Source organism: Symphodus melops (genome assembly GCF_947650265.1).
Source record: "Symphodus melops genome assembly, chromosome: 21".
NCBI classification, from domain to species: Eukaryota; Metazoa; Chordata; class Actinopteri; order Labriformes; family Labridae; genus Symphodus; species Symphodus melops.
The window spans coordinates 15,433,899-15,446,214 of NC_136711.1; the positions used below are offsets into that span (position 1 = coordinate 15,433,899).

The following is a 12,316-nucleotide window of genomic DNA, read 5'->3' on the forward strand; positions in this document are numbered from 1 at the left end:
TCAGCAGTCTCGGGGTTGTATATAAAGAAAATCAATGATGTCGCAGCTCCAGTGTGACTGGCCATCAATCAGTCTGTAAGCTGAAGGGAGCAGCTCCTGTAGATGATTCGCTGAATAGGCAATTTCTTATCTGTTCGTTATCTGTTAAAGACGAATTATTACACCACGGGCTACTCAAATCATCATTTTCCCTCCGGATTGTTGCAACTCGTAACAAAAAGATCAGACAATTCTCCTCTTGATAATGTCTGTGTCAGGAAGTGTCCTGGTTTTGTTTGAACAGACAAAAAGTATAGAAAAGCTGGAAAGAAGAGTGCTTGACTCTTGAGTTTGATCATGATAGGTAAGAGATGTAATTCCATCGTGACTTCCCTTTTTAGAGACATCGAACTTGTGGTCATTGCATCTGCAAATCTGATCCTTTTGCCCTCCAGGCTGCAGCCTTCAGTATGTTTCACGTTGCGCGCTAGATGATAATACAGCTGAGTATTCACACAGGACTACTTCCTGGAAGGAGGAGGGTGTAGGGTGGGGGTTGCAAGTTTCCCTCCCTCTGCTTGATGGCTAGATTACAGTATTTACTCGCATGCACAGCCCGGCCTGCAGATCTGCTGAAGTGATGCCTTTGAAGACAAAGATGCAGGAGGTTTGAGGAGCTTATTTCCAGCGTTGTCTCGCAGTGCAGTGGAGGTTTCTCTGTAAATCATCCATATCCTGTTGATTTAAGCCTAAAGGCATTCTTCCTATGAGCATTTACTTCATCTTGCAGGAATGCGTTTTACTTATGATTCAGCATCCTGGAGAAGGAGATTACTGTTTATTGACAATTGTGTCATCAGCATGTTATACCAGCATGACCCAGGTTTTAGAGTTTAGGGGATGTTCATATAGTGACAGTCCTCATAAACATGTTACCACCCAACTGTCAAATCTTCTGAAAAACCCATTGAACACTACCGGTGATATTCACAGTGACGGCGAGAGGCCACAGAGGCGTTAATATGGCACCTTGACCGGGCAGTCTGAATAGCGCTAGTGTTGAAAACAAGTGATTTTCAATCTCTCGTGCGATATTTTATGACATGGGGGAAACAAAAAATGTGCTAAATAAAAGACTTACATGTTTCCATGGCTCCCCAGGCCAGCAGAGCACACCTTTGTGATGATCTCACCCACAATGCAGCAAGTTGGCATTGATAGGCTTTCTTGACCAAATGACCAAATGAGTGATTTGTTATGAAATGTAAAGTAAATTCACGATAGAGCCCTTTTGATCTTTTTGCAAAGGGTTCTTTGCAAAAACCCAAACTGAAGGCACATCTTGTATTGACAGCTGTCCCAAATGAAGGCAGGGTCATTACATAGACTGAAGTAAATATACTTTATATTTTGCCCTTCTGGCACTTTGCTCTCATGTGACTTCTACAGTCATTTTTATTTTGGCCAGTGAGCCACTTGTTGTAAGCAGCTGCCACCCTTTTGTTTCTCCAGTATTTATTCCAGAATGAGTCATTTTTAGAAAACTAATGCTCGGCACATGAGTATGAGACGCACCCACGGTAAATGTTCTAGGTCATAGCTCATAAATATGTAGTTTATGTGTGCCATTTCCTTCTCTAATCTGGCTTAATATGGCACCAGACTGTGCCAGCGTTCAGCTAACGATGACATCTGTGTTGGTGTAGCTAGGATTGTCATACAAGACAGGTTGTTGGTGCACTTGGAGCTGTTCCCTATAGCTGTCACCTTTTTTCCCATTCCTATTTTCCTTTTAAAGTTATGGACACGTTCTGAAGCTGCCTATCTCTTCTTCCTTTTAATTTTCAGTTCTCACAGTCCAGCTAATTTTATAACCCCCCAATGTTTGGCTGTAAAACACAGCTCACACACAGGATATGATCTAATTGTTTCTCTTCCTGCTAGTGGACAGCAAGGCCTCTGAGTCAGAGTCATACAAACACAGAGACGTGAAATAATTTCTTTGGAAATAAGGCAAAGTTTTTGATTTTACAGTCAAGTGACAGGGAGGGATGATCGTATTTGCTTAATACACCGCCTGTGTCTTTGTTGATTTATGTATCAGTCATTTAATAGACAGCCTGTCCATTCTGTCGCAATAATCTGAGTCGAGTAAATAAACCTATTCCTGAGTGGTGTCCCATGTTACCTCACAGCTACTTTTCTGTTTTGATTTTCTCACTCCGTTTCCTTTTTTTCAGCGTTTCCTTGTGAAAGAAGTGGAGGCGTTTGTGGCTCTCTCTCGCCGACATGTGAAACCTCTCTGTTCCCAGACAACGTTGTGCAGACAGACAAGACATGTAGCCTTGGGCTGCAGCCAGATATACACACAGATAGCTTGAGAAATCCACAGGGCACATTTCTCCCTTTTGTGTGGGTGTACATGTATCTTATTCTGCCATTAATGCCAGTCTATTGTGTCTAAGAGTATTTTTCTAACTGCCTATGCTGGCAGATGTGTCTGTTTTTCTCCCGTCTTTTGTCCTGGAATACCACCATTCCTCCGTCATGAATATTAACCATGTTGAAGTTCATGGAGTTTCAGTGTTGCAGAGAATCTTCAGCTGGGGACTTGTTTAATCCTAACCCTGTTCTGTCTGAGCGGCTCCTTGGAGAGTAAGCTTTGGGAAAGGATGTGAGAGGAGGAAGGGAAGAGAGACACCATCACTGGGGGTGGGGGAGTGTATCGGATTGTGGGATGAAAGGCTGAATAATGTCTGTTTTTACATGCTGGAGTTATAATGAAGTGAGGATTTTATTAAAGCCTCTGGCCGGCTTTAAGTCATGTCTGGGTCTGGGGACTGAACAGAATTGAAAGGCGATCCAGACTGGTCCTCTCTTTTACTGTTGTTGTACCATGTTGCCTAAATTAATGCAAAATCAGAAAGCAGAGCGTGGGAGAATATATTTAGGGAGTGATGGACATGCACACTAATGGAGGCACATTATTTGGTGTAAGCAGCTATATTTCTCCTACATTCAAGAGACATTTAACAAACAAGGCAACAAACCTTAACATTATAGCTGAACCAGAATAACACAGCTAGCTGGACTTGCAATAATCATTAAATTCTATAAGAAAGAAACGTTAGCATGCTTACATGCTCACAATTATGAGCAAGAATAATCTTTGAATACCTCTTAGTTTAGCAAAAAATAATTATGACTTTTAACATTACCAGTCGAATCAAATTGCTTGTTAAACAGAAGTTGAACTAGTCCTCATTTTTTATGTTTTGCTACATAATGTGAAACTTTCTGGCACACCTGTTGTTTACCAAACAGTAAACAACAGGTTGAGTAACTCAACAGTTGGTATGAAGTACATCGCTGTCTATCAGTCTATAGTCCGGGTTACAGACGGTGGAGCATGGTCAGTGGAAACTGCACCTAAGTCTCCGGTGTCTGCAGCAGCAGGCTCTCTAGAAGCATGTTGTTGTTTAGCTCGTTTCTTCGTTCTTGTGAGAGAAGTTTTCCTTCCTGTACGCAGACTACGACCCACTGATATATTCTTGTCATTTAACTTGTCAGTAAACAAACAGCGTTATGGTATCTGGAAAGTAACTCATTTGTCACTGTTAAGTTCGCAAATAGGAGTGGCGTTACAGCGTTACTTAGTGGCGCGCTAGTCGCAACACTGCAAGCTGGTGAGCTAAAGTTAGCATTAGAGCTTAGCCTGATTCCACACTCCTTGGAGGAGCATCATAGTAGAAACGCTGATTTTTCACTCAAAATTGCTTTATTAAGTGGTTTATCCTTCTCGAGAAGAGGAGGCATTTGCAGATTATTCGGCTCTGGCAAAAAATAAAAAAGTGAGGGATCAAACGTTCAAAATGCAGGTTAAGCTCTAATAAACAGGCCTGCTATATTCTCTGTTGATGTCCTGGCTAACAAAGACAACTGAGGCAGCATGCAAGCTATCATGGGGTCCTATCAACCGATGATTCAAGTTATTGATCCATTGAATTTTTTTCTATTTAATTTTTTTCATTTTTTGAGTCCAGAAGAAAGTTGTAAACTGGCTAAAAGGCTTACCAAAAAAGGGGAAAAGAGGGTTGAATGTTGGTCAGGACTCATTCCTCTATTTTACAAGCTCTACTGATGAAAATTAAGCCTTCAAATACTTATAAAAGGCTTTACTCTAAACCACCTCTGGGTAATTGCACCTGTCCTTTGCAGCGTTTTCTCACTCATATTCTTGATGGACTTTAGTCATTTCCTACATTACACGAGCTCAGTCCATCACTCTGTTGGTTATTGATCCGAGATAGCCACAGGTGAGAAAGAAATGTGACTTCTCATTTCGCTAGCCACTAAATGAATAAGGCTATTAATGTACTCTATCACATACACTGTCTGGGGTAAACGATCCTGTCTGGAGCCCTTTAGGAAATTTCCAGATATTTGATTATAACCAAGATTGCCAAGTTTAGAGGAGCTGCTATATGATATTATCACACTCACATCCTGCTTGCTTTGGCTAACGGCCACTCAGCAGTTCTCCGCAGACCTGAATGCCAAGATAAACCGGTGAGTTTGAGAAAGGCGGACAGGCGAGACAGTCATGGCTAACAAAATCACACCGCTTGTTGTCGCCTGTCATCTCGCTCTGGTACATTAAGCTCATCAGGGACATGGCTCTATTCACACCTGATCATAAAGGCAGAGTCCATGTGTGCATCTCCTTTTCTTCTCTCCTGCGGCGCTGCCTTTTATAATTTCTGCTGCTGCAGTTTTCATCAACTTTTACATCTTTCTAACAATGACTGTGTGATACAAGTGCTACATGGCTGCTGCTTTTGTATTATTGTAATTAAAGCTTTTTCATAGATATGTAACACCTCTTATTACTCTACATTTCATTATTTTCATTTTTGAGAAATTGAAAAAAAAAGAGAAAAGAAATAACGCTCTAATTTTTCTCTAGATCTATCTCATTTCACAGTGTTACCCATTGTGACACAGAGATCAAACAGAAGACACATTTTGATGACACGGTGAATGGGGGTTGCTTTCATTTTCTGACGTTTCACCCGGCGTTTTTACTGTACAACAAAAAAAAACAAAACAAGGCAATTCAGCTCCAAAATTGAGCTCCTCTATACATATGGATGTTCTCTTTATATTTAATTCCTTCAAACTTTTATTTAAATGAACATATAATCCTGTCATGTAAATCATTCTGTGACCTTCGAAGAGTTCTCTTCTGACCCGCTGGCGAGGTCCTGACTGGTTGTGGAGGCATCGTGTTTTTGTGTCACTCAGATGCAGATCACAGAGGACTTCTGTGAACATAGACTGTTTTTGGACTGATGCCGGGACCCGATAGCAACTCAGATGTCCCCTCAGTGGTTTAAGTGTCATCCTCCTATCTGGATATGTGTGTGTATGCGCATGTGTGAGCGTGTGAGTGTGTGCGTGTGTGTGTGTGTGTGTGTGTGTGAGAGAGACAGCGCTTGCCCCCGAAGCTTATCTCTATAAATGGATTTGTGTTGGTGCATTGAGAGATCTCGCTATGATGCTTTAATCTGATTGACCACAACCCCGGCAAGGCTGGGAAGTCAAAGAGCCAAGTGTTTATGTCTGTGTGTGTGTGTGTGTGTGTGTGTATGTACATGGACGTATGAGGTGTCCCCCTGTCTCTGAGATGGCATTTGTCACCTTGGCGACATGATTTTCAGCTGAGCGTACGGTCTTGTCAAAGAAAGTAACATCTTTATGAGAGACTTTGGTATATTTGAGTCTGCAGGTGTAAAACTAACACCTGTAGAAGTCCACATGCTGTAAAATCTGAAAACACACACACAATATTAAAAACACCATAAACTGTAGAGCGTACGTTTTTATGTCGTATTTCTCTTTTTTACTTCGTCTTATTCGTCCTATTTTCCTTGGCCAATGACCATCCTGTTGTGTTTGATGACTTTCAAGTGAGATCTGGACGGTTTATTACATGCACTGTGGTAATCTGTGTGTGACTGTTCGAAAACGATAACACTGATAGCTGTGGACAGACACCAACGGCTGCTTTGTTCTCAAACACTGCTGGTGACAGTCCTCTGCTTCCGTATAAATCGGCTCTGTAGGAACACAATCACGTGTTTTTGAAGTGTTTAAAGATTATGAATTAAGCTTTTAATAAGGAAACAAAGGATCCGAAATATTTTGAGATGGATTTCCTTTAAATATGTCAATTCTTTATTAGGGCACAGCCTGATCAGGGAGTTGGCAGAAGAAAAAAAGACCCAACCTTATTCTCTACTAAAAATCTGGATGTAGCCACTGAGCTAACCCGTTTGTTTGTCAAGTGCCTTTGACTGTGGCCGATGCCGTGTTTGTATTTTTAACCAGGAGGCGTGATGTTGGAGTAGCCTGGAATTTGAAATGCCAAGCTATGATATTTATAAAGTCTTCACCTGTGGGTAATTCCTTCGCTGGCAAATGAGATGGTTTACCCTTATGTTTCCCCCCAAGTGAAATTGTATACATCGGGGCTGCTGACTGGAGTTGTTTATTGGTGAGACTACAGACAATAAAAGAGCTTGTGGTTGCTCACCTGAATCTCTGGTGAATGACACCATGGAGTAGTTAAAATGAAATAACAGAGATTAGAAAGAACTTTATTTATTCTCAAACACGGCGGAGAGTTTAAGTGTGTATCAACTTGTTTCTAAAAGTGTAAGGCTCAATGAAAGTTCAACAGATGAGTCATTTGTAAAGCACCATGTACAGCATCCATGAACAGGAACATTTGATATTTCGGTGTAAAACATTGCACCAGATTTTAAACATGTTCAATTCTGCAGTAAAAGCTTGCATTTTATTATAGAGCCTAATGAGAATTGACTCACTTTTGGATCCAGCCTTTAGTGGACATTTGAGGAACTGAAGCTACCATTGCATGTGTGTGACGAGGGCATAGAAAGCGACCCTTTCTAGCCTGACTGCAGCTTCTTCTTCCACACACAGAAGAAAATGTAACTGGACTTAACACGTATGAATTGAATCTTGCATTCAGCAGCTTTCATATGTTGCTGCATGACATTTTTCGAGCATGATGCTCTGCGGCCGATTGCATTACAGGCAGGTTCTTCTATTATTCAGCAGTTTGCTTGATCTGATTCCACACTGTCAGACCTCATATTATTTATTTATGAGCTTTGAGATGATATATGATTGCAAATAGTCCCTGGCAGGGCTTTCAAAGGAAGGTAGGTGTAAATTTGAAACTTCATTGCACAGGATTACACGTATTATTCTTTTTATTTCGAAGTCTCTTCCCATCTGTCCTTCCTCCTGAGTGTGGACTCTCCAGCTCATGCAGCTAGTCGGCTGTCATGGAAATCCTCAAGCATGACACCTCATTTTCCGGGATGTCAGGGAGCAAATGTTGCCTGCCTGTCTTCATTGAGCTCCAGATGGGAGAACGGGGAAGGATACAAGGAGATGGGTCCATTCATTTATCGTTAGAAAAAAAAGAGAGAATCCCCCCCCTCTTCCACATGTCCCTCCTGCATGGTTAGACGAAAGTGTCACCATAGCAACCGCTCGCCATGCTTCCTTCAGCAAGCCAGGTGAAAACCTTGTATCTCCAAGAAGTACAAGAGCAGAAAAAAAGAAGACTTGTGAGATTGTGTGATTTTTGAGCTTTGGCAAAGGTTTCATGTTTTCAAATGAAATGAAATCAGAGGATTTAGTCTTTACCCAAAGTCTTCCAGTTGAAAGTAAATCTGCACTGACAAGGTTTCCAAACACACACAGTTAAAAAAATAAAAAAAAAATTAAAAAAAGCCTCCAGACTCTTTGGCTACTCAGCGTTCTCAGGTAGATAAATTGTCCTCCTTGTCCTTTTTTCCCCACTCACTCTACCCTCCTTTCAGACCTCCACTGGGTAATAGGTATTATTTATTGGATGGCACCAAGCTGCAATCTCTACTCCAGCTTTTGCAAAGTATGAAGCACCATTTCTCATTTAAATAGACTGAAATGGCAAGAGAGAGAAAAAAAAGTCCAAGGACACTTTTAGGGATCAAAATAAATAGACATTGGCAGGGAGGAAACTCAGCTCTAAATCTGAGCTGAAATACACATTTCTACCATCAGATCAAGAAACCAGAGAGAAATGAAACTAAAATGTGTTTTGAATTTAAATGTTAAAAGTAGTGTGCAGTAAGATTTTTCTGCTGGTTTTGGAATCAATAATTTAAATGTTAGAAACGAGTAGAATAAATGGTTTTTTTTGCACATTTGTAGAGATACAGCACAGTGCAGGTACACTGTAATGTGTGTGCATTGTCCATTTGAAGTCAACAAAAAAAATCTGATTAATATCAAAATACAAAGGTATACACCATGCTGCATATAAGATACACATTTGATATAAAAGGAGGCTCTGTATGAAGCAATAAAGAAAGGGTATGCGCTCATATTTGTACTGAATTTATCACAGCTACAGTACAGTCTAAACTTTTTATAATTCACTCAGCAGATGTGTCTATGTGTTGGCTAAACAGATGTCAAAAGCATTCCTCTATGTATTGTAACTATAAAATTGGAAATTTATTTGACACAGCAATTTTTGCACATGAACATCACATTCATGCACTTTGTTGTTCAGTCATTTTTTGGCTGCGCTGTGAAGCATGAGCTGGGAATTTAAAGACTTTAAAGGCCTCTTCTCCACCATAAAACATTTTTTGAGACTTTTTGCTCTAATGCCGATCAGGACAATGTTCACACTTAGTCTGGATTTCCTTCATAGCCAAATGTTATCATAAAGCATGAAGAGGGACCTATAGAGGAGTATACATGCTGTGTCACTATGCTCTAGGGTCAGCTAATTACTTCACAGCCTCCTCCTTTGGGGAAGCTGCCCTCTATTCTTAACTGCTCGCTCTTTTTCTTGCCACACAGCATTTCTGCTTAAAACAGGAACTGCATCACACCTTCCCTATCCTCCAGCGAGCTCTAAATGTGTCCTTCTTGCTCTCTTTTTTTAAATAAAGGTGGTGACTGCTCTGCAATGATTCAGGCTTGCTGAGACCCTGGACGTGAAGCACTGAGACCGCTTTGACTTTGCCGCCTGGATTTAGGGATTGCGTCTCCAACTTCTGTCCGACTTCTCGCAAAAATGTGACAACTGGAGTCTATCAGCACCATGTGACCTGCTATTATGGATCCCAGAATCAGCATACATTGAATCTACACTCATCAAGGTAACTTCTGCTGAGAGCAGCTTTTATAATGAAGTGTAAAGGAATCGTTCTTCGAATTGCACACAGATGTTTATGTCCTTTATAATTAGAGAGAAACTGTTGTGACAGGTTTCTGGCTTACTTCTGCAGCACTTCCTCATTCATAGATTATTGTTAAAAAAAAAGAACCAAGAAGCAGGAAGCAGGACAGAGGTGTTAGGCATTGGTGAGAGCAGAGGGCAGCAGGGTACAGAGTACAGGAATGAAAACAGCATTAACTTAGCAGTGACAGCATAAGCTTACTCAGAAAATCATCTGTTATGTTTGGGATTTATAAGAGCGTCGTTTGAATGAACATAGTGTGAAGTAAATCTAGTTGTGTCTGTGAAACACATCATATTGCATTGACGTTTGTGCCTATTTGATATTCTTGTTAGATTTTCTTGACCAGAAAGAAGGCTTTTATATATATTTATTATAACTTATCAACTTTAGACAGATGTGTTATTTACTTTATACTACACTCATAAATGAAGTTGGCACTGCTGTCAAATATAAATTATTTTCCTGCTTATCCCATGCCTAGAGGCTTGTTGGAATTTCACTGATTTGATGGAACGCTTAGAGATTTCATAACTCCGAAAACCTTTGGCCTGTGACTTTCCCTCGCTCCAACAATTCACTTTATTGTTGTGCAATTCAAATATTTTAGTCCCCACACAGCTGACTAGTGGAGGTGTTAAACAAGGACAAAGGGAGCAAACAGTGGACGGAGGAGAGAGACACAAAGTCACAATTGTAAGACAGAAGGAAAGAGAAATGAGAGGAAGCCGTGTTTGTGTTTAAAATGTGCGTAAAAGTCTTTGTCTGCCCACATGTGTCTGCATGTGGACTAATCTTATCCAGGTTTTGTGTGTGTGTGTGTGTGTGTGTGTGTGTCTGTGTGTCAGGAGTGTGTGGCTCCCATTTCCTTTGTGGAGCAGAGCGCTACAGGAAGACTGGCTGGTTGGCTGGCTGTACAGGAAAGGAAACAGTCTCTATCAAACAGCAGATGGAGGACAGCATGTGCTTACACTGCAGAATCACACACACATGCACACACAGTACACATAGTTGTACACACACACATAGGGAACTATTCGCAAATATAGTAGCCTTTATTAGGAGTGCGACCCAGATCACAGCATAAAATGTCAGCTGTGGAGAATCTCCATTTTCAAAGGCTTTAAACAGAGGAGATCGTAAACTTTAAAGCAAAGTCATTTTTACTTGCTTTCAGGTTGATTTGCCGTCTCTTGACTCTCCCACTGACAAACACGTCAAAAGTTATACGGAGGTTCCAGAAAATCTATTGTGTATCAGGATAGATCAAAGAAGGATTGTAGAAAACTGCAGATTTGTTGGATGACTGTAGTTAGGGGCTGCTGAGGGTCAGTGGTAGAGTTGGTTGTCTCTCGGGGTTCGATCTCCAGCTCCTGCAGCCACATGTCTGATGTGTCCTCGGGCAATACGCTTTACCCCAAGTTGCTCCAACTGCTTTGTCTGCAGTGTGTGAATGTGTATTAGTTAATACTGATGGACACTTGTCATACTGTAGCAAGTGCAACCTGTGTCATCAGTTTGTGAATGGTTAGGTGCGGTGTAAACTCCATTTACCTTTTTACTAATACACTACCAGCTATCTGTGCGAGCAGAGCTGACCTTTGCGTTACCTCGTTGGCCTGCAGATCTAACACATCTGTCTGATGCTGAAATGTAGTGCCACCAAACATGTCATAACCTTCTTATCCCTTGTGGTGTTTAAGCCCACGGTTTCTGACACCCTAGTATGTCTTTGTGCCTCTGTCAGGACCTGTTAGTGGCGTTCCTCTTCTCACAGAGCTTTTGTGAGCAGCTTGTGAAGCCTGGATGTTGCACTTCCTTTTTCCAAGAGGGCAGCAAGTTCTTTAAGAGGCCTCAGACTAATTTGTGTAACAAGGCATCTTAGGATAGAGGACAATGAGACTCAGTATGGTGCCCAATGGCCCACTGAATGACTCATATTCCTATAGAATTCAGGCATGGTTACACAATCTTAATCAACAAAGTGCGGTTTATGAAGTGCTCAGCAGGGGCTGTGATCCTGCAAAAGAGGATTGTGAAAAATGTGTCAGGTTGGGTTTTTGGTGACATAATTACTGTGCTTCCCATTCCAGTTTCTCTTGGAAAGCAGCCTGATGCTAAGTGGCAGAGCAAAGAAATTGAACTGCAGAGTGTCAGGATTGTTAACAGCAGATTCTCACGATATGAATGCAATAAACAATAAGACATGAATGTACAACAAAATAATTTATTTTAGGTATGGCTATGAAATGGAAGTTATTATGGTAGGCTACATCACATGTACAGATTTGAATAAATCAACAAATAGCATATCTTAAATATATATGAGAGAAAAAAATTCATGCTTCTCTGAATCTTGAAAATGTTCTTGTCTTTCTTTTTTGTGAAGCTGGTAATATAGCATGCAAGTTTAGAGAGCTTAAAGAGGTTTTAATTTTTGACAGATGAACTGTGAGGCTGCGGTTTCGCCATGGCAACTGGGGTTTTTGACCATAAAACCTGATGTCTCGTGCAGACAGTCTAGGGCACGTGTCAAGAGCCAGAACACGAAGTCCTCATATCTCTTTGAAAAGACGCACATCAGGATTTTATAGTCTGCGTCTGCACCGAGCAGACAGGTCTGCTCTATCTCCACATGGCAGGAGGGTGAGACTCCTCATCCTCACAGCGTGGGATGTTCAATCATCCCTTCTGCTCCCACGTCTCCTCTCCTCCTCCTTCCGTCTTTCTACCGTCAGAATCAAGTGGCTTTTTGTTCTCCCGCATTGGTGCTTATCACTTGTTTCTCCACTGCTGCACTCCCCATCCCTGTATCAGGGAATGAATGGATTTTTTTTTTTTTTTTTTTTTTTTGGGGGGGGGGGGGGGGGGGGAATCGCATCTGGAGTGCACAGGATTGTAGTTATATCTGTCTCTCTATAGCTATAAATAAGGGTTCCTGGCAAGATCCCACATTTCTTTCTTTAAGGGAATTTTTATCCTTATTGGTCAGTTCTTTTTAC

At 41.2% G+C, this 12,316-nt stretch overlaps 1 protein-coding gene across 2 annotated transcripts in view; it reads left to right on the top strand.

The window, feature by feature from the left end:
• Nucleotides 1-12,316, top strand: part of ptprea (protein tyrosine phosphatase receptor type Ea) — a 50,184-nt gene that overhangs the window by 16,733 nt on the left and 21,135 nt on the right. For both annotated transcript variants that reach the window (XM_079372155.1, XM_079372156.1), the window contains exon 2: nt 9,024-9,233. The gene's annotated coding sequence lies outside the window, so the exon portion shown is untranslated. The remainder of the gene's footprint in view (nt 1-9,023; nt 9,234-12,316) is intronic.